Raw genomic sequence first — 21,624 nt, 5'->3', positions numbered from 1 at the left:
CATTTTATTAAGTATTTTTGTGTCTATGTTCATCAGTGATATTGGTCTGTAATTTTTTTTGTATGGTATCTTTGTCTGGTTTTTGTATCAGGATGATGGTGGCCTCGTAGAAGAGATTGGGAGTGTTCCTTCCTCTGCAACTTTTTGGAATAGTTTCACAAGGATAGGTGTTAACTCTTCTCTAAATGTTTGATAGAATGCCTATGAAGCCATCTGGTCCTGGACTTTTGTTTGTTGGAAGATTTTAAATCACAGTTTCAATTTCAGTACTTTGTGATTGGCCTGTTCATATATTCTTTGTGATTGGCCTGTTCTACATTCTATTTCTTCCTCGTTCAGTCTTGGAAGGTTGTACCTTTCTAAGAATTTGTCCATTTCTTCTAGGTTGTCCATTTTATTGGCATATAGTTACTTGTAGTAGTCTCTTATGATCCTTTGTATTTCTGTGGTGTCATTTGTAACTTCTTATTTCTAGTTTAACTGATTTGAACCCGCTCCCTTTTTTCTTGACGAGTTTGCCTAAATGTTTATCAATTCTGTTTATCTTTTCAAAGAACCTGCTTTTAGTGTCATTGATATTTTCTATTGTTTTCTTCATCTCTATTTTATTTATTTCTGCTCTGATCTTATGATTTCTTTCCTTCTACTAACTTTGGGTTTTGTTTGTTCTTCTTTCTCTAGTTGCTTTAGGTATAAGGTTAGGTTGTTTCATTTGAGATTTTTCTTGTTTCCTGAGGTAAGACTGTATTGCTATAAATTTCCCTTTTAGAACTGCTTTTGCTGAATCCCATAGGTTTTGAATTGTTGTGCTTTCATTTTCATTTGTCTCTAGGTATTTTTTGATTTTCTCTTTGATTTCTTCAGTGATCCATTGGTTGTTTAGTAGCATACTGTTTAGCCACCACGTGTTTGTTTGTGTTTTTTACATTTTTTTTCTTGTAGTTGATTTCTAATCTCATAGTGTTGTGGTCGGAAAAGATGATTGATATGCTTTCAATTCTCTTAAATTTACTGAGGCTTGCTTTGTGGCCCAGCATATGATCAATCCTGGAGAATGTTCCATGTGCACATGAGAAGAATGTGTATTCTACTGCTTTGGGATGGAATGCTCTATAAATATCAATTAAGTTCATCTTATCTAATGTGCCATTTAAAGCCTTTGTTTCCTTATTAATTTTCTGTCTGGATAATCTGTCCCTTGATAAGAGTGGGGTGTTAGAGTCCCTCACTATTATTTCCCTCACTATTATTGTCTATTTCTCCTTTTATGGCTGTTAGCATTTGCCTTATACACTGAGGTGCTCCTATGTTGGGTGCATATATATTCACAATTGTTATATCTTCTTGGTTTGATCCCTTGATCATTATTAGTGTCTTTCTTTGTCTCTTGTAACAGTCTTTATTTTAAGTCTATTTTTTTTTCTGATATGAGTATTGCTACTCTAGCTTTCTTTTGATTTCCATTTGCATCAAATATCTTTTTTCATCCCCTCACTTTCAGTCTGTATGCTTCCCTAGATCTGTAGTGGGTCTCCTGTAGACAGCATATAGAGAGGTCTTGTTTTTGTATCCATTCAGCTTGTCTATGTCTTTTGGTTGGAGCATTTAACCCATTTATGTTTAAGGTAATTATCAGTAAGTATATTCTTACTGCCATATTGTTAATTGTTTTGGATTTGTTTCTGTAGGTCTTTTTTCTTCCCTTCCTCTTTTGTTCTCTTGTTATTTGATCACTAACAGTGTTGCGTTTGGATTGCATTTTCTTTTTTGTGTGTGTATCTATTGTAGATTTTTGGTTTGCCATTACCATGAGGTTTTGATAAAGCAGTCTATACATAAACAAGATTATTTTAAGTGGCTGGTGTTTTAATTTCAAGTGCATTTCCAATATCCTGCATTTGTACTCTCCTCTTCTCACAATTGCTGGGTTTGATATCATATTTGTGTATGGATGATTTCCTACCTTTACTGTATGTTTGACTTTACCAGTGAGCTCTTCCATTTTTAATTTTCTTGTTTCTAGTTGTGGCCTGTTCTTTTCCACCTAGAGAAGTTCCTCTAGCATTTGTTGCAAAGTTGGTCTGGTGGTGCTGGATTCTCTTAGCTTTTGCTTGTCTATAAAGCTTTTGGTCTGTCGAATCTGAACAAGAGCCTTGCTGGGCAGAGTGTTCTTGGTTGTAGGCTCTTCCCTTTCATCACTTTAAATATATCATGCCACTCCCTTCTGGCCTGGAGAATTTCTGCTGAGAAATCAGCTGATAACCTTATGGGAATTCCATTGTATGTTATTTGTTGCTTTTCTCTTGTTGCTTTTAATACTTTTCTTTGTCTTTAATTTTTGTCAGTTTTATTACTATGTGTCTTGGCATGTTCCTCCTTGGGTTCATCCTGTATAGGACTCTGCACTTCCTGGACTTGGCTGACTGTTTCCTTTCCCATGTTAGGGAAGTTTTCAGCTATTATCTCTCTCAGGTCCTTTCTCTCTCTCTTCTCCTTCTTGGACCCCTATAATGTGAATGTTGGTGTGTTTAATGTTGTCCCAGAGGTCTCTTAGGCTGTCCTCATTTCATTCTTTTTACTTTATTCTGTTCCATGGTAGTTATTCCCACCATTCTTCCAGATCATTTATCCCTTTTACTGCCTCAGTTATTCTGGTATTGATTCCTTCTAGTGTATTTTTTATTTCAATTATTGTATTGTTAATCTCTGTTTGTCCTTTAGTTCTTCTAGGTCTTTGTTAAACATTTCTTGTATCTTCTCAATCTGTGCCTCCATTCTTTGTCTGAGATATTGGATCATCTTTACTATCATTACTCTGAATACTGTTCCATGTAGTTTGCCTATCTCCACTTCACTTAGTTGTTCTTCTGGGGTTTTATCTTGTTCCCTCGTCTAGGACATATTCTTCTGCCATTTCATTTTGTCTGATTTTCTGTGATTTTGGTTTCCATTCCATAAGCTGCAGGGTTGTAGTTCTTCTTGCTTCTGCTATCTGCCCCCTAGTGGATGAGACTATCTAAGAGGCTTATGCAGGCTTCCTGGTGGAAGGGACTGGTTCCTGCCCACTAGTGGGTGGAGCTGAGTCTTGTCCATCTGATGGGCAGGGCCGTGTCAAGGGTTGTGTTTACCCAGCAGCTGTGTGCTCAGGAAGACTTTAAGTGGCCTGTCTGCTGATGGATGGTGTTTCTGCCCTGTTGGTTGTTTGGCCTGGCTTCCAGCATTGGAGCCTATAGGCTGTTGGGTGGGGCTAGGTCTTGGTGAGAAAATGGTGGCCTCCAGGAGGGCTCATGCCAATGATTACTCCCCAGAACTACCACTGCCAGTGTCTTTGTCCCTGCAGTGAGCCACAGCTTCCCCCTGCCTCTGCAGGAGACCCTCCAATACCCTCCAGCAGGCCTAGGCTCTCATGAGATCACTGCTTTTTTTCCTGGGTCCTGGTGTGCATGAGACCTTATGTGCACCCTCCAAGAGTGGAGTTTCTGTTTCCTCCAGTCCTGTGGAATTCCTGTGGTCAAACCCCACTGGGCTTCAAAGCCAGATTCTCTGGGGGTTCCTCCTCCCGTAGCCAGACCCCCTGGCTGGGGAAACTGATTTGTGGCTCAGAACTTCAATCCTATGGGAGAATTTCTGTGGTATAAATCTTCTGGTTTGTGGCGCATACACCCAGCTGGTATGGGATTTGATTTTATTGCAGTTGTGCCCCTCCTACCAAAGTGTTGTGGTTTCTTCTTTATCTTTGGTTGTAGGATCTCTTTTTTGGTAGGTTCCAGCGTTTTGTTGTGTTCTGTTTTTTTCTTTTTTTTTTTTTTTTCGATGGTTGTTCAGCAGTTAGTTGTGATTTTGGTGTTTTTGTAAGAAGGGTGTGAGCTCACATCCTTCTACTCTGCCATCTAGTCTCCGTCCAGCAAATATAATTTCAATGATATTTTTGAATTAATTAATGGACTAGGGGCCAAAAAAAGACTGCTTTCTTCAAGTTTTTAGCAAATAACTTTGATCCTTTAGAGTCAAATACCTCATTATACTTTGCAAAGCGATTTATAATAATATGCTCTATTTTCATCCACACTTATTCTGTGAGGGCAGAGAAAATGAGTTCTGAGGATCTTTAGTGACTAGTCTAGGATGCTACAAGTAGTAAGTGACAGAGCCATGATTTGATCCCAGGTTGTTGGGAATCCATGTCCTGCTATTACTGCTTCCCTGGGCTCTTGAGGAATCCAGTCCCAGGCAACATGGTCAGTTGCTCAGCAAAGTTTCTTTCAGGCCCTAAAAATAAAAAGGCTTCAATAAAATTTTCTTAGGGATGTGCTGGAAACTATTCTTCTCCAGACCTTTCTTTTTTTTTCTATTTTTTTGCCAATATGTTCTTCCCAGCCACCATTTTTATGAAACCAAACAACACTTTCTGTGGTGAACACTTTGCAAGTGCTTTATTTTTGAACAGATGAAGGAACAATGCCTGTCTTTAGGGAATCTTGTTTGAAACCTCTTGATTGAGGAGTGCCACAATGCTGAGAAACATTAGCTGAGGTAATTCAACTCCTGGGGCAGTTTAATTTGAAATGTTTGGAGTTGTGAATGCGGGTATGCAGCACTTTCCCTCTGGTTGGTAGAGGAGAGAGAACCGAAGGGGCCTTTAGCGAGAAGCTGGAAGAGGCAGCTTGGTAGGCAGCAGAATTGTTACTTGCTTTCTTTCGAACTTCGTCCTGCCAATGCCAGTGGCACAGTTGTTTCCTATTTGAGAGCAGATGCCATTTGTACAGTGCATGTTTGAAGAGAGAGATTTTCAGACACTCAGATATAACGGGGCATTCACACATTCAAAGCCCGTTTAAATTTCCCCCCAGGGCACATGGCGATGCTGCCAGGAGCACACACTTGCTTAGAAGTGGTCATGGAAATATAGCCTCTGTTGACTTAGGTTGGTTAGGCAAATAACCCAGCACATGTTGGTTTCTGCTCTGACCAGTCAGCATGACACTTAGGTAGCTTCCTTTCCAGAACACTTCCTTGGTAACCTCACCCCAGACAACTGGGTTTGAATTCCATTTCCAAGAATGCCCTTCCTCATTCTGGTCCTTACTGTCACTGCCTACTTTCTTTCATGCCATCAGTCCAGGGGAATCTATCAATATTTGCAAATCCAAGCTTGTCAGACCCTGCTTAAAAGATTTCTTATTGCTCATCAGATAAAGTCCAGATCAATTAACCTGACTCTATATGACCTGATCTCCAACTAACCATTAACCTCATGATCAATTCCTTCTTCATTCTCCCCCATGCTACTGCTACACAGAACACTTCACAGGGCCCTGAACATGATTACTAATCTGATTGTGTCTTGCACATGCCACTCTCTTCCTTGCTTTCTCCTTCCTTAGTCCACTCACTTATCCCTCCACATAACTAAGCATCTTCTCCTTTGGGAAGCTTTCTCTGATGTCTAATCTCTCCTACCCTTCCCAGAGCAGCCTAGACTTATTTCCAAAACAGTATTTACCATGTTTATCATGTACAAGGTGCTATCAAATGTAAGTCACATTTCACAAAAATGTAAAAAAAAAATCATGGAAACTAGAATTGATAAAATATGGTACCATAATTTTCTGTTTACTTGCCTCTCCCATTAGACATTTTGAGGGCAACTATTCTATCATTCATTTGCATAAAGCAGCTCCTATGCTTCATATTGGGATCTTGGTAAATGTTTTCTGTTTTTTAATAAGCAAGTGAGATTTTATGCATGGTTAACCAGGTGATGTCTTTAAAGTGTCCAGGTGTGATACACAGTAGAGCCAGGAAAGCCAGTCTTTATCACTCCTAAAAGAGCTAAAGTCACTTTTCCCATGAAACTCTTTAAATAACTTTAGAAAGAATAAGTCATTTACTCAGCCCTGAACATCCTCAGTGTACAAGGCTATGTGTGGGAGGATCTTTCACATACATTGTCTAATGTGATGGTCACTAATCCTTGTGGTGGAGGTGGTCTTACACATTTACAGATGAAGACAAGCTCAGAAAAGAAAAACAATTTGAAAGATCACATGTTAAATAGCAGAGACAGAGTTAAAATCCAATACTCACATCTCAAAGTCTTTAGTGTTTACACCATTTCTTTGCCTCCTTCCCCCATCCAACCTTTCCCAAAACGTGAGATGTCTACCAGAGATTGATACAAAGAAAAATCATTAAATAGGTCTGAATCTCATGTTATTCCCTTTCTCATTCAATCTTTTAGATCATATCAAGGAGATGCTCTCACTTTGCTCCACATGTGGGTAAGCAGTTGTGCCCGGTTACGCTACTTCCTTTGCATTGATCCACCATAGCTTAATGCTCTTCGGCCTCCTCTTACCAACTCAGTAAAGGAGTACAGTTTCAAATATATATGGAGGTTGTTTGAAGGCACAAAGAATGTTCAAATCCCCTACTGACAAACGTTCTTCCTCTCCAAAGAATGCTGAAGACTTACACACAAAGAAGAAAAGTACCATGTTATATTAATTGGGTCATGGCCCATAGCATGACTGATGTACAGCTGGAGTTTGAGACCTAAATGTCCTCCTTATTCCTCAGCTTGAATCAAAACCTCATGACTGCATCACCAACCAGAGGCCCCACACTATAGAAATGTGAAGTAATAGCCAGCATTCTCAGCCAGATGCAAAGGGAAATACATGGGTAGGTGTCCTATATGAGGGAAGCCGAGTAGTTGGGGGTGGGCAGGTTGGTTGGCTTAGCCAACTAGTACCCTCTAATATGATAGAGAAATGAACAGGGCCTCACACATGTGCATGGCCTTTATAGTCGCAAGGACACTGCCCATTTATCTACATATACTTATATATAACCTACCAAATGGCAGGCACTGATCTAAGTGTTTTGAGATATTAACTTAACATAATAACTATACGAGGTAGGTACTACTAATATTTTATAGATGAGGAAACTCAGGCACATTAAATAATTTTCCCAAGATTACACAGCTAACAGGTAGCAGAACTAGGAGTCAACCCCAGACATTCAAGTACCAATGACCATATTATGAATGACTAAGCTAGGACCAGTCAGATTATCCACTGGTGTTCCCCTCGAGGGACTCAGAAAAGAGGTACACAGAGAGATGCAGAATTATTCCTTGGATGTCATCTAGCAGGAATAAGAGAGAGAGAGGGTTCAACTTCAATAATCATCAAACACTGCAATCTGTATACCAAGTCAATCAGCAATTATCTTTACTGTAAGATCACCAATGTCATGAGCTTTCTCTTAACAACACCAATGATTTGTCACCACTAACTAAATAGCATGTCCTTTAATGAGACACCAATTCTATAAATGACTACTAAATTTTGATTTAAACTTAGCTATTAGAAAAAGTATAGGGACTTCCCTGGTAGTCCAGTGGTTAAGACTCCTGGCTTCCATTGCATGGGGAGTGGGTTCAATCCCTGTTTGGGGAAGATCCCGAATGCCTCACAGTGAGGCAAAAAAAAAAAGGTAGGTCAGAAAAAATATAGATGTTGTAGAATTAAAAGCATTTGTACCTTCGAGAATTGGTACAACCTTTCTTGCAAAATAAAAGGATTTACTTGAAGGTAGATCAATTTCGGTATTCTGTCTGAGAGAATTTGACATTAAGACATGGGGGAAATCACCTTAGCAGTTTTAAAAATAAGGTAACTATACATCCAGGTTTATACCTACTAATCCCTGGACAGCTGTTAATAGTGCCCCGTTTCACCCTCAAAAATGTCCTGGGTTGGATGATAAATTATATGGCTACTCTACAAAAAACACCCCCTGTCAGGACTTTAGTCTCAACTGTGGTGGATGATAGCAATACACAGATGGAAGACACCTCCCCTGCCCTCCAGGATTTCACAAATTGTATTTCACTCCACTTTGAGGGAGATACATAAAAATTACACTATAGTACAATAAATGCCAGGATAGAGATGTTGAGACCGGTGCCTGGATAGCAGCAGAGAGGTACTAAGGCAGAGTGAAGTGTGAGGGCTTAGAGACTGTTTCTAAAAGAGAAAACACTTTAGCTGAATCTTAAAGGTTCAAAGATATTAATCAATATCTGATGATCTTGTGAAAGATGAACTTTCAAAACAGAACAACAAATGAACTTTGACAAGAAATGTGAGAGAGGTAATAACATAGTGGTCACGAAGTGCAGAATTTGGGCTCAAAGCGTCAGATTTTGAATCCCAAGTCCATGAAATTCAAGCTGTTTGACTTTAGGAGGTTACTGAACCTCTCTGAGTCTTGGTTTCTTCGTGGATAAAATGGAGAACAATGGTATCTAACTAACTCATAGGGTTGTTGTGAGTCTTTAATCAATTAATGTATGTAAAAACCTTTAGTTTAGACATGTAGTAAGTGCTATAAAAGACTGGTTATTACTGGTTTAATACGACTGAGATATGTAGAGTGTATGCATGTGAATATAAGTTGGGAGACGAAGGCAGTTTCTTGTGTGACATACCCCAGGAGTTTGCACTTGATCCTGAGGAAAACAGCAATTATTGAAGGGGAGTGACATACAGAGGAGTGATATGATCAGATTGGACTGTGAAAGATTAATCTTTCTTGGCAGTGTACAGAGGATGGATTGGAGCTGAGATTAGCAGGAGGCAGAGAGAAAAGCTACTGCAGTAGATGATGAGTGGCAGCAAGGAGGAGAAAAATACCCCTGCTCTCTTTAGGCAGCATCACCTAACTCTACGTCAAAACCTTCACTACACTGGGGGCAAATCCTCACCACAAAAGCTGATTAACCAAAGTAGGGGTGTGGAGATGAAATCTGAGCCTGCCACACAGTAATACTTTTAGCATCTTTTTTTATAAAGGTTACATTTAGGGGTGACTGAATGTTAAAACGATAAAGGACCAAAAGAAATCCTCCAGTCCAGTGGTTGTCTACACTGACTACCATTAAAATCCCCTGGGGAAATTTCACAAAATACCAATCCCCAGGTCCCACACTTGATCAATTAAGGAAGCATCCCTGGGAGTGGGGCTCAAGCTCTGATGTGTCTTCAGACCTTCCCAGGTGATTGTGATGGGCAGCCAGGAGAGACAACAACCATTGATCTCATCCAAACCCTACTCTGGACACATGTGGAAGGTGAGCCCCAGACTTCTTTTAGGATGTGGGTGGCAATCGTGTTATCTGTCTTACCTATAATATATAAATATAGTTTCTTAGGTATTTATAACAAGATTCGAGCCTCTTGGACATTGGATATGGAATCGTATTTTGTAATAAATGTATGCTGATGCTAGAAATTGGGAGAATAAATAAGGCCTGAAAAGAAAATGTGAAAATAAGAAAACAAAGAGAGGAAGAGATTTATGTAAACAAAAGGAAGTGAGACCACATATGCATTCCACTGACCTAGGGTATACAGGGTTTACTAAATTATGCATAATTGGTTTCTTCCTTCGGTAGGTTGAGAAAAAGTAATTAGGAGAGAATAGAAAAAGCAGAGATAAGAAGAAAAAAAGTCCTACGAAAGCAAGGGGTTGTGTCTGTCTTGTTCACTTTTGCATCCCCAGCTTCAAGAGCAGCACTTTGCAAATACACTAGTTCCATGCCTTTGCTACGGACTAAATAAAGGCAAGAAAGGAAGGAATGGAAGAACAAAAGGGTCAGGCAGAGTCACGCATTCACTTTTTCTCGTAGGCCTATTAAATCTTTCCGAACAGCCTCAGGGATGAGAAAATAATTTTCAAAATGTTCAATTCCTCTTATACTCTGGGCTTCTCTTTCTACCAGAAGCAGCTTTCTTTGGGAGAGGAATATGTGATGGTCCCCGTCCTGGGTCTGATGCTCTATGTAGAGAAGACATTTATTGATGCTCTGTGTATAAAAGTGTAGGCTCGGTAGAGAATAAGTTCTGAATTTAAAATCAGGCCCCTTGCTTATCATGTGACCTGAGGCCAGGTCCTTAAGTGCTTTTACCAACAGTTTCCTTAAAATGGATATTTCTATGGGCTGAATGCTTGTGTGCCCTGCCCCACACACACACCCACAATCCAAATTCATATGTTGAGGTCCCGATATGGCAGTGTTTGGAGGTGGGGCCTTTGGGAAGTACTTAAAATGAGATTATGTCATGAAGGTAGATTCCCCATCATGGGATTAGTGCCCTTCTAAAAGAGGGCACTTCTAAAAGAGTGCCCTTCCTCTCCCTCCCCCCCATCTCCCTCCCCCCTCCCCCTCCCTCTTTCTGTGCATGCACTGAGGAACAGCCATGTAAGGGCATAAGAAGACAGCCGTCTAGACACCAGGAAACAGCCCCTCACCAGATACAGAATCTGCTGGCGACTTGATCTTGGACTTCCCAGGCTCCAGGCCATGAGAAATAAATGTTTGTTGTTTAAGCCACTCAGTCCATGGTATTTTGGAATAGCAGCCCAAAGGGGCTGACTGGTATACTCAGATTATTATAAAGGTTAATGAGGTGACGCATAGGAAGTTATTAGGACCTTAGCCAGAACACAGTAAGAGTTCATAAATGTTAGATGTTGTATTATTGTACTCTAATTGTTGTATTGTTATTGTAATGATAATTATTATTAATTATTATCCCATTTCTTACGGGAGAAAACAAAGAACCAGGATGTGAGAAACTACAGCTATTACAAGGGGCTCATAGGGGTAGCTGCAACTTTACTGTCCTTTGCCCAGCCTTTTACTTTGGACTCAAAACTCCTAACTGGGCTTGGTTTGGCCTGCCTGTAGTCCCACTGCGACCACAGATTGGGGATCAGGCATTTTAAGGTAATACTAGGTGTTCCTATCCCATTATTCAGGTGTCCAATCCTATACACAAGGTTTCTTGGAAAGAGATTGCAATTCTTATTCTTTAGAATATAATCCAAAAAGTAGGGAATATTAGGATGGAGAAGAGGCTTCTTTCTCTCTTTAAATATTTGCTTTAGGGATCTTGATTATTCCAAGTGAGGTAACAACACATGCCAGGGAATGGTTATCTGGTGGGACCCAGACCTCTCTCCTGGATATTGACATCTACTAATGATTTAGAGTTTATATACGGCAAGATTTTAGACTGAATTCTCCATTTTGAGATGGCCATCTTGAGAAAATATTTGCTTATTAAATCAAATAGGATCTGCAATCCTCTCATTTAAAACATCCCTGCATGTATTAGTTTGCTAGAGTGGCCATAACAAAATACCACAAACTGGGCCTTTAAACAACGGAAAGGATTGTTCTGGAGGCTGGAATTCCAAGATCAAGATGCTACAGGGTTGGTTTCCTCCGAGGCCTCTCTCCTTGGCTGGCAGCTGGCCACCCTCTTGTTGCCTCTTCACATGGTCATCCCTCTGTGCATGCAAACCCCAGGTGTCTCTCTGTGTGTCCTAATCTCTTCTTCTTATAAGGCCATGACTCCAATTGGATTAAGCACCCCCCAGGACCTCATTTAACCTTAATTACCTCTTTAAAGACCTTATCTCCAAATATGTTTATATCCTTAGATACTGGCGGTTGAGACATCAACATATACATTTGGAAGGGACATAATTCAGCCAATAACACCTTAGTAATGAGTCTTAATTCAATGAATCATATAGTTTTGACCCTAAGAAATGGTCCCAAAGCACCTTTTAAGTTACCCTCAAGTACACGTCACCTTCCCATAAAGTCAAGTAAACACCAAATACGTAAGATTAGCTGAATTTCCTTCGGGGATTGTAACACAATGTCATAGGCTGGGTCTCCAGGATACAGACACCAAAAATCTGAGGATTTTGTAGGAGCTTTACTGTAGGGTATTCTTGGTAACAACACCTGTGAAGGATGAGCAAAGGAGAACTGGACAGAAAGAGAAGCTAAACTGTGAGGCAGGTGGAACAGGACACTTTCTCTGATCCTTCAGTACTCTTGAGCTTGGTAACCTTTCCCCTTTTGAAGCAAGTTGTCTCCCTTTGTACCTCTGAATTGCATAACTGTGCCTATAGATGAGGTGTACCTTGGACAAAGCAGCTTCCCTGTATCCACCACAGTCTATTCCCTGTACCGTTTGGATCTAGTTGCTTCATATACTGAGTTGACCAGAAATAGCTGTGCCAAGATTTTGATTGGTCTACTGTCCCGGGGAAACAAACCAAAGGGAGGTTGGTGGAACAAATGATAGGCCCCACCTCTGATGTTGACCTTGAATCCTTAGCTGACTCAATCTTCCTCAATCCTCTGTCCTTCTTCTACTACCCATTTTAGATTTCCCTCTCTTGGCCAGCACCCTTGGCTATGCTTGTCCTAATGGCTTACCTACTGATGGTGATCCAGAGCTTCATCCCTGAGGGATCTGAGCTCCGGAGCATCATGTCCTTCATAATCCATGCACTTGATAATTTTCTGTCAAGCTGGAACACGGAGGTACCAGAAGACACTCCAGTGATTCACCCAAGTGGCAGTCATACTGTTCCCTGTCATTATGGCCATTGTGTATTGGCAGCTCTTCCTCTTCTTGGTGATTGGGTCGATTACCCAGGCCAGGATGGTGGTTCCTTTCCTTGCTTGCGGATCTCTTCACCCAAGAAGCCTAAAGTGACTAAGTGGCAGCTAAAGCTAAACGTTTATTAGGATACTTGCTTGTCCCCAGCTGGAAGCATCCCTCTTGGGGAGCCAGGACCTCTAGAGTCACAGAACCTAGATGTCTAGGGTGGCAAAATACAAATACCCCAAGCGAGACACTTGGAGTGATGGTAAGTGGTACCTTTCAGAGTTCCAATGCTTGGTTGATGAACCAATGTATTCTATCTACTAGAGACAGAGCACCACTTCATACATCAAAGATGTCCACTAAATCTTAGAGAATGATATCCCATCCTTGCAGGGCATTGTACCCAAGCTAATACCTCCGTTGTACCTTCAGGATGCTATCCCATTACTCTATAAGGTAGGCAGCTTCTGGGAGGTGCAGTACGTGATAGGACCAGTGAATCTAATGGATATTTGACCACTGCCATACCTCTTTGACTGATCAGTGAATCCCTTGTTCTAGTGCAAAATTATGCAGATCCCATGTTGGTGGATCAGACATTTTGTGAACTGTCACTTAGTGATGCTGGCTGAGGTCCTGTGGGCAGGAAAGGTAAATCCATAAATGGATTATGTGTTGATATTAGTGAAAATAAATCACTGCCCATTTCAAGATGGAAGACGTACAACACAGACAACATGCCGTCAAGTGGCTGGTCGGTGTCCTTGAGCAATATTGCCACACTGGGGACTTGAACATGGTCTCTGTTGCTTATAGGTTAAACCTTGGACACTGCCAGTAGCTAGATCAATCTTAGAGGATGAGAGCCCATGCTGTTAGACACATGCATAATCAGTAGGTACCCTTCTTTTGAGCCCCTTGTCCTCTGTCACAGAGAATGGCTGCTATCAAGTGGTTGTTTGGTGCCTCCTCTGTGGTGGATGCTCTCTGATTAACATGCAACACAAAGCTCTTCACACTCTGGCCACTCTCCTAGGTCCATACACATGTCTTTTACCCAGACCTCCTTGCTGCTGATTTCCTTTTTTTGTCCCTTGCAGGCCCCTGATTAACCAGACATTCAACACTGTCCAGTAATCCATATATATTCTACTTTATGCCACTTTTCACATACGTGAATATCCATCAAACTTCTGCCCATTGGGAGGATTTTCTCTCACCACTTTTTCAGGGCCACCCTAAGGAGGTCTGTGGCGTAGCAACAGCCCAGTTTTGCCTTGTACCCATACACCAGTTCATCCATTAAGCAAGCTTAGCTTTTTTCTCTTCTGTCATTGGGTCCAGAGAGACTCCCCATGCAGACATAGGTATTGGCTTTGGGAGAATTACTGATTTAATAGTAGTGGATGACATGGAATCTGGAGTATCTACTTATCTGGCACACGAGTGCTTGCTGGCCTTGCTCCTGCCTGATCCAAAATGTACCACTTTTTCATCTTACAGTGGATTGCTATTTCACCCCTCAGAGTTGTCCCCAATTTGAGTAACAGGGTCTGCCTTTGTACCTCCACATCTACCGGTCACTGGAAGCAGGGTGCTCCCATGGATGTTGAGTGCCTGGTGTGAGGCAGCTTCCTAGCTCCTTTAGTTGAGGTAACTGGTGGGAGAGGGGCTCAGTTGGGAGTCGTCAGCAGCCAACACTCCTGGCCGCTGAGAAAATGAATCCCTTGGTCCTGGAAAGCGATCTTCATGGCACCCCACCGCAACCACTGCACATATTTTAAAGGATAATACTGACAGAGATAAGGCCTAGAAAATGAGGGAAGTTTGGTAACTCTAAACCTTGCATGGGGTCTGATTCCACAATCAGTTTTTTATTTATATACTTGAAAAAAAGAAGCTTCAGTAAACAGTCAGATCCAGAGCTTCATTTTCTTTTTTTTTTTTTTTTGCTTTTAAGCCTTTCATATTTATTTTCAGTGTGCTAATTCCAATTGTGTGCTCAATTTTCTACTTATTCTTGTTTTTTAAAATCTTTATGAGAGTATAATTGCTTTACAATGGTGTGTCAGTTTCTGCTTTATAACAGTGAATCAGTTATACATACACATATGTCCCTATATCTCTTCCCTCTTGCATCTCCCTCCCTCCCACCCTCCCTATCCCACCCCTCTAGGTGGTCACAAAGCACCGAGCTGATCTCCCTGTGCTATGTGGCTGCTTCCCACTAGCTATCTATTTTACATTTGGTAGTGTATATATGTCCATGCTACTCTCTCACTTTGTCACACCTTACCCTTCCCCCTCTCCATGTCCTCAAGTCCATTCTCTAGTAGGTCTGCATTTTTTTTTTCCACACACACACACTGTATTTTATTTTTATAAGAGATAAATAAACTGACACCAAGCATTGTAAATGCATGACGACAAGAAAAACAACAATGATTGCAATTACCAAACATGAAACACACTCAAACTATGTCATAATATTGACATTCAGTCCAGTAATCCTCCACGGTAAAGCTCCTTTACTTTGCAGTGAAAATTGATTTGTATATTTTTTGCCTCTGAGTCCTTGTGGGATTTTTTTTTTTTTATTCAAACAGAAAGTCACAAACATTATAATCATCCTCATCAGTTCACTCAGTCCCATGTAATTAATTTTTTTTCATCTTGATCTTTTGTTAGCACTTTTATGAAATCATCAGTTTTCCATTAGAGTTCTGAAAATGCTTATTCATTCACTTCAGCAGTATAGTCAGTTACTAGAAACCTGTACTTGTCAGTCTTTTCCATGAATTCCTTGAAGATGAAACGCTTTTATAGGAACATTTTTGCAAAAGCATCAGAGAACACCCGGTACTGTCCGTAAATGACAAAAGACTTAAAAATGACCACGGTTAAAGATTTGATGAAAGTTCATAATAATGCAATTCACAAGGAAATTTAGTTATTTCTGAGATATACATTATAATAACTAGAATCATGACTTATAACATTATACCAGAATATATAAGATTTTTAGAAATTTCATGTAATGTCTGAAACATTTATATTAACATATTTCCATACAAATAACCCAAAGAAAGTTTAGTATTAGTTATTTTTTTTGTTGATTGGTTGGTTTTTTTATACTGCAGGTTCTTATTAGTCATCAATTTTATACACATCAGTGTATACATGTCAATCCCAATCGCCCAATTGAGCACACCACCATACCCATCTCACCGCAGTTTTCCCCACTTGGTGTCCATACATTTCTTCTCTACATCTGTGTCTCAATTCCTGACCTGCGAACCGGTTCATCTGTACCATTTTTCTAGGTTACATACATGTGTTAATATACGATATTTGTTTTTCTCTTTCTGACTTACGTCACTCTGTATGACAGTCTCTAGATACATCCACATCTCAACAAGTGACACAATTTCATTCTTTTTTATGGCTGAGTAATATTCCATTGTATATATGTACCACATCTGCTTTATCCATTCGTATGTCAATGGGCATTTAGGTTACTTCACCTGACCTGGCTATTGTAAATAGTGCTGCAATGAACATTGGGGTGCATGTGTCTTTTTGAATTATGGTTTTCTCTGGGTATATGCCCAGTAGCGGGATTGCTGGGTCATATGGTAATTCTATTTTTAGTTTTTTAAGGAACCTCCATACTGTTCTCCATAGTGGCTGTATCAATTTACATTCCCACCAACAGTGCAAGAGGGTACCCTTTTCTCCACACCCTCTCCAGCATTTGTTGTTTGTAGATTTTCTGATGATGCCCATTCTAACTGGTGTGAGGTGATACCTCATTGTAGTTTTGATTTGCATTTCTCTAATAATTAGTGATGTTGAGCAGCTTTTCATGTGCTACTTGGCCATCTGTATGTCTTCTTTGGAGAAATGTCTATTTAGATCTTCTTCCCATTTTTAGATTGGGTTGTTTGTTTCTTTAATATTCAGCTGCATGAGCTGTTTATATATTTTGGACATTAATCCTTTGTCCATTGATTCATTTGCAAATATTTTCTCCCATTCTAAGGGTTGCCTTTTCGTCTTGTTTATGGTTTCCTTTGCTGTGCAAAAGCTGTGAAGTTTCATTAGGTCCCATTTGTTTATTTTTTTTTTATTTCCATGACTCTAGGAGGTGGATCAAAAAAGATCTTGCTGTGATTTACGTCAAAGAGTGTTCTTCCTATGTTTTCCTCTAAGAGTGTCCAGTCTTACATTTAGGTCTCTAATCCATTTTGAGTTTATTTTTGTGAATGCTGTTAGGGAGTGTTCTAATTTCATTCTTCTACATGTAGCTGTCCAGTTTTCCCAGCACCACTTATTGAGGAGACTGTCTTTTCTCCATTGTATACCTTTGCCTCCTCTGTCATAGATTAGTTGACCACAGGTGCGTGGGTTTATCTCTGGGCTTTCTATCTTGTTCCATTGATCTGTTTCTGTTTTTGTGCCAGTACCATATTGTCTTGATTACTGTACCTTTGTAGTAGAGTCTGAAGTCAGGGAGCCTGATTCCTCCAGCTCCGTTTTTTTCCCTCAAGACGGCTTTGGCTATTCGGGGGTTTTTGTGTCTCCATACAAATGTTAAGATGATTTGTTCTAGTTCTGTAAAAACTGCCATTGGTAATTTGATAGGGATTGCATTGGATCTGTAGATTGCTTTGGGTAGTATAGACATTTTCACCATATTGATTCTTCCAATCTAAGAACATGGTATATCTCTCCATCTATTTGTATCATCTTTAATTTCTTTCATCAGTGTCTTAGAGTTTTCTGCATACAGCTCTTTTGTCTCCCTAGGTATGTTTATTCCTAGGTATTTTATTCTTTTTGTTGCAGTGGTAAATGGGGGTGTTTCCATAATTTCTGTTTCAGATTTTTCATCATTAGTGTATAGGAAGGCAAGAGATTTCTGTGCATTAATTTTGTATCCTGAAACTTTACCAAATTCATTGATTAGCTCTAGTAGTTTTCTGGTGGCATTTTTAGTATTCTCTATGTATAGTATCGTGTCATCTGCAAACAGTGACAGTTTTACTTCTTTTCCAATTTGTATTCCTTTTATTTCTTTTTCTTCTCTGATTGCCGTGGCTAGGACTTCCAAAACTATGTTGAATAATAGTGGTGAGAGTGGACATCCTTGTCTCATTCCTGATCTTAGAGGAAATGCTTTCAGTTTTTCACCATTGAGAATGATGTTTGCTGTGGGTTTGTCATATATGGCCTTTATTATGTTGAGGTAGGTTCCCTCTATGCCCACTTTCTGGAGCATTTTTATCATAAATGGGTGCTGCATTTTGTCAAAAGCTTTTCCTGTATCTATTGAGATGATCATATGACTTTTATTCTTCAATTTGTTAATATGATGTATCACATTGATTGTTTTGGGTATATTGAAGGATCCTTGATTCCCTCAGATAAATCCCACTTGATCGTGGTGTATGATCCTTTTAATGTGTTGTTGGATTCTATTTGCCAGTATTTTGTTGAGGATTTCTGCATCTATATTCATCAGTGATATTGGTCTGTAATTTTCTTTTTTTGTAGTATCTTTGTCCGGTTTTGGTATCAGGGTGATGGTGGCCTCATAGAATAAGTTTGGGAGTGTTCCTTCCTCTGCAATTTTTTGGAAGAGTTTGAAAAGGATGGGTGTTAGCTCTTCTCTAAATGTTTGATAGAATTCACCTGTGAAGCCATCTGGTCCTGGACTTTTGTTTGTTGGAAGATTTTTAATCACATTTTCAATTTCATTACTTGTGTTTGCTCTGTTCATATTTTCTGTTTCTTCCTGGTTCTGTCTTGGAAGGTTATACCTTTCTAAGAATTTGTCCATTTCTTGCAGGTTGTCCATTTTATCAGAATAGAGTTGCCTGTAGTAGTGTCTTAGGATGCTTTGTATTTCTACGGTGTCTGTTGTAACTTCTTTTTCATTTCTACTTTTATTGGTTTGAGTCCTCTCTCTCTTTTTCTCAATGAGTCTGACTAATGGTTTATCAATTTTGTTTATCTTCTCAAAGAACCAGCTTTTAATTTTATTGATCTTTGCTATTGTTTTCCTTGTTTCTATTTCATTTATTTCTGCTCTGATCTTTATGATTTCTTTCCTTCTGCTAACTCTGGGTTTTCTTTGTTCTTCTTTCTCTAGTTCCTTTAGGTATAAGGTTAGATTGTTTACTTCAGATTTTTCCTGTTTCTTGAGGTAGGCTTGTATAGCTATAAACTTCCCTCTTAGAAATGTTTTTGCTGCATTCCATAGGTTTTGGATCGTCGTGTTTTCATTGTCATTTGTCTCTAGGTATTTTTTGATTTCCACTTTGATTTCTTCAGTGATCTCTTCGTTATTTAGTAATGTATTGTTTAGCCTCCATGTGTTTGTGTTTTCTACATTTTTTCCCTGTAATTGATTTCTAATCTCATAGTGTTGTGATCAGAAAAGATGCTTGATATTATTTCAATTTTCTTAAATTTACTGAGCCTTCATTTGTGACCCAAGATGTGATCTATCCTGGAGAATGTTCCATGTGCACTTGAGAAGAAAGTGTAGTCTGCTGTTTTTGGATGGAATGTCCTATAAATATCAATTAAATCTGTCTGGTCTGTTGTGTCATTTAAAGCTTCTGTTTCCTTATTTATTTTCATTTTGGATGATCTGTCCATTGGTGTAAGTGAGGTGTTAAAGTCCCCCACTATTATTGTGTTACTGTCGATTTCATCTTTTATAGCTATTAGCAGTTGCCTTGTGTATTGAGGTGCTCCTATGTTGGGTGCATATATATTTATAGTTGTTATATCTTCTTCTTGGATTGATCCTTTCAACATTATGTAGTGTCCTTCCTGGTCTCTTGTAACATTCTTTATTTTAAAGTCTATATTATCTGATATGAGTATAGCTACTCCAGCTTTCTTTTGATTTCCATTTGCATGGAATATCTTTTTCCATCCCCTCACTTTCAGTCTGTATGTGTCCCTAGGTCTGAAGTGGGTCTCTTGTAGACAGCATATATGGGTCTTGTTTTTGTATCCATTCAGCAAGCCTGTGTCTTTTGGTTGGAGCATTTAATCCATTCACGTTTAAGGTAATTATCGATATGTATGTTCCTATGACCATTTTCTTCTTTTGGGTTTGCTTTTGTAGGTCCTTTTCTTCTCTTGTGTTTCCCACTTAGAGAAGTTTCTTTAGCATTTCTTGTAGATGCGGTTTGGTGGTGCTGAATTCTCTTAGCTTTTGCTTGTCTGTAAAGCTTTTGATTTCTCCATTGAATCTGAATGAGATCCTTGATGGGTAGAGTAATCTTGTTCGTAGGTTCTTCCCTTTCACCACTTTAAGTATATCATGCCACTGCCTTCTGGCTTGTAGAGTTACTGCTGAGAAATTAGCTGTTAACATTATGGGAGTTCCCTTGTATGTTGTTGTTTTTCCCTTGCTGCTTTCAATAATTTTTCTTTGTCTTTAATTTTTGCCAATTTGATTACTATGTGTCTCAGTGTGTTTCTCCTTGGGTTTATCCTGTATGGGACTCTCTGTGCTTGCTGGACTTGGGTGGCTATTTCCTTTCACATGTTAGGGAAGTTTTCGACTATAATCTCTTCAAATATTTTCTCTGGTCCTTTCTCTCTCTCTTCTCCTTCTGGGACCCCTATAATGCGAATGTTGTTGAGTTTAATGGTGTCCCAGTGGTCTCTTAGGCTGTCTTCATTTCTTTTCATTCTTTTTTCTTTAGTCTGTTCCACAGCAGTGAATTCCACCATTCTGTCTGCCAGGTCACATATCCGTTCTTCTGCCTCAGTTATTCTACTATTGATTCCTTTCAGTTATTGTATTGTTCATCTCTGTTTGTTTTTTAATTCTTCTAGGTCTTTGTTAAGCATTTCTTGCATCTCTGCCTCCAGTCTTTTTCTGAGGTCCTGGATCATCTTCACTATAATTATTCTGAATTCTTTTTCTGGAAGGTTGCCTATCTCCACTTCATTTAGTTGTTTTTCTGGGGTTTTATCTTGTTCCTTCATCTGGTACGTAGCCCTGTGCCTTTTCATATTGTCTATCTTTCTGTGAATGTGATTTTTGTTCCACAGGATTGTAGTTCTACTTGCTTCTGCTGTCTGCCCTCTGGTGGATGAGGCTATCTAAGAGGCTTGATGGGAGGGACTGGTGGTGGGTAGAGCTGCCTGTTGCTCTGGTGGGCAGAGCTCAGTAAAACTTTAATCCACTTGACTGTTGATGGGTGGGGCTGGGTTCCCTCCCTGTTGGTTGTTTGGGTGAGGCAACCTGACACTGGAGCCTACCTGGGCTCTTTGGTGGGGCTAATGACAGACTCTGGGAGGGCTCATGCCAAGGAGTACTTCCCAGAACTGCTGCTGCCAGTGTCCTTGTCCCCACAGTGAGCCACAGTCCTGCCCCCCGTCTCTGCAGGAGACCCTCCGACACTAGCAGGTAGGTCTGGTTCAGTCTTCCCTGGGGTCACTGCTCCTTCCCTGGGTCCCAGTGCGCACACTACTCTTTGTGTGCCCTCCAAGAGTGGAGTCTCTGTTTCCCCCAGTCCTGTTGAAGTCCTGCAATTAATTCCCACTAGGCTTCAAAATCTGATTCTCTAGGAATTCCTCCTCCCGTAGCCGGACACCCAGGTTGGGAAGCCTGACGTGGGGCTCAGAACCTTCACTCCAGTGGGTGGACTTCTGTGGTATAAGTGTTCTCCTGTCTGAGTCACCCACCCACCAGTTATGGGATTTAATTTTACTGTGATTGCATCCCTCCTACCGTCTCATTGTGGCTTCTCCTTTGTCTTTGGATGTGGGGTATCTTTTCTGGTGAGTTCCAGTGTCTTCCTGTCGATGACTGTCCAGCAGCTAGTTGTGATTCTGGTGTTCTTGCAAGAAGGAGAGAGAGCATGCCCTTCTACTCCGCCATCTTGCTTCAGGTCTGCATCTTTATTCCCATCTTGCCACTAGGTTCTTCTGAACATTTTTTTTTCTTATATATTTTTTTTAGATTCCACATATATGTGTTAGCATACAGTATTTGTTTTCCTCTTTCTGACTTACTTGACTCTGTATGACAGTCTCTAGGTCCACCACCTCACTACAAATAACTCAGTTTTGTTCCTTTTTATGGCTAATATTCCATTGTACA

The 21,624-nt window shown here is 40.0% G+C and overlaps 1 protein-coding gene and 1 long non-coding RNA gene across 9 annotated transcripts in view; one reads left to right on the top strand and one right to left on the bottom strand.

Annotated features, from left to right (window-relative positions):
* The window catches only part of GRM5 (glutamate metabotropic receptor 5), a 555,933-nt gene that overhangs the window by 330,475 nt on the left and 203,834 nt on the right, over positions 1-21,624 (top strand). The window lies entirely within an intron of this gene.
* Positions 1-21,624, bottom strand: part of LOC117202151 (uncharacterized) — a 268,363-nt gene that overhangs the window by 46,999 nt on the left and 199,740 nt on the right. For all 3 annotated transcript variants that reach the window (XR_004484344.2, XR_007478771.1, XR_007478772.1), the window contains one exon: positions 6,088-6,162. This is a non-coding gene — a long non-coding RNA (uncharacterized LOC117202151). The remainder of the gene's footprint in view (positions 1-6,087; positions 6,163-21,624) is intronic.

The sequence above is a fragment of the Orcinus orca genome, chromosome 8, assembly GCF_937001465.1.
Source record: "Orcinus orca chromosome 8, mOrcOrc1.1, whole genome shotgun sequence".
In the NCBI taxonomy this organism is placed as follows: domain Eukaryota; kingdom Metazoa; phylum Chordata; class Mammalia; order Artiodactyla; family Delphinidae; genus Orcinus; species Orcinus orca.
This window is presented reverse-complemented; position numbering and strand designations above follow the sequence as displayed.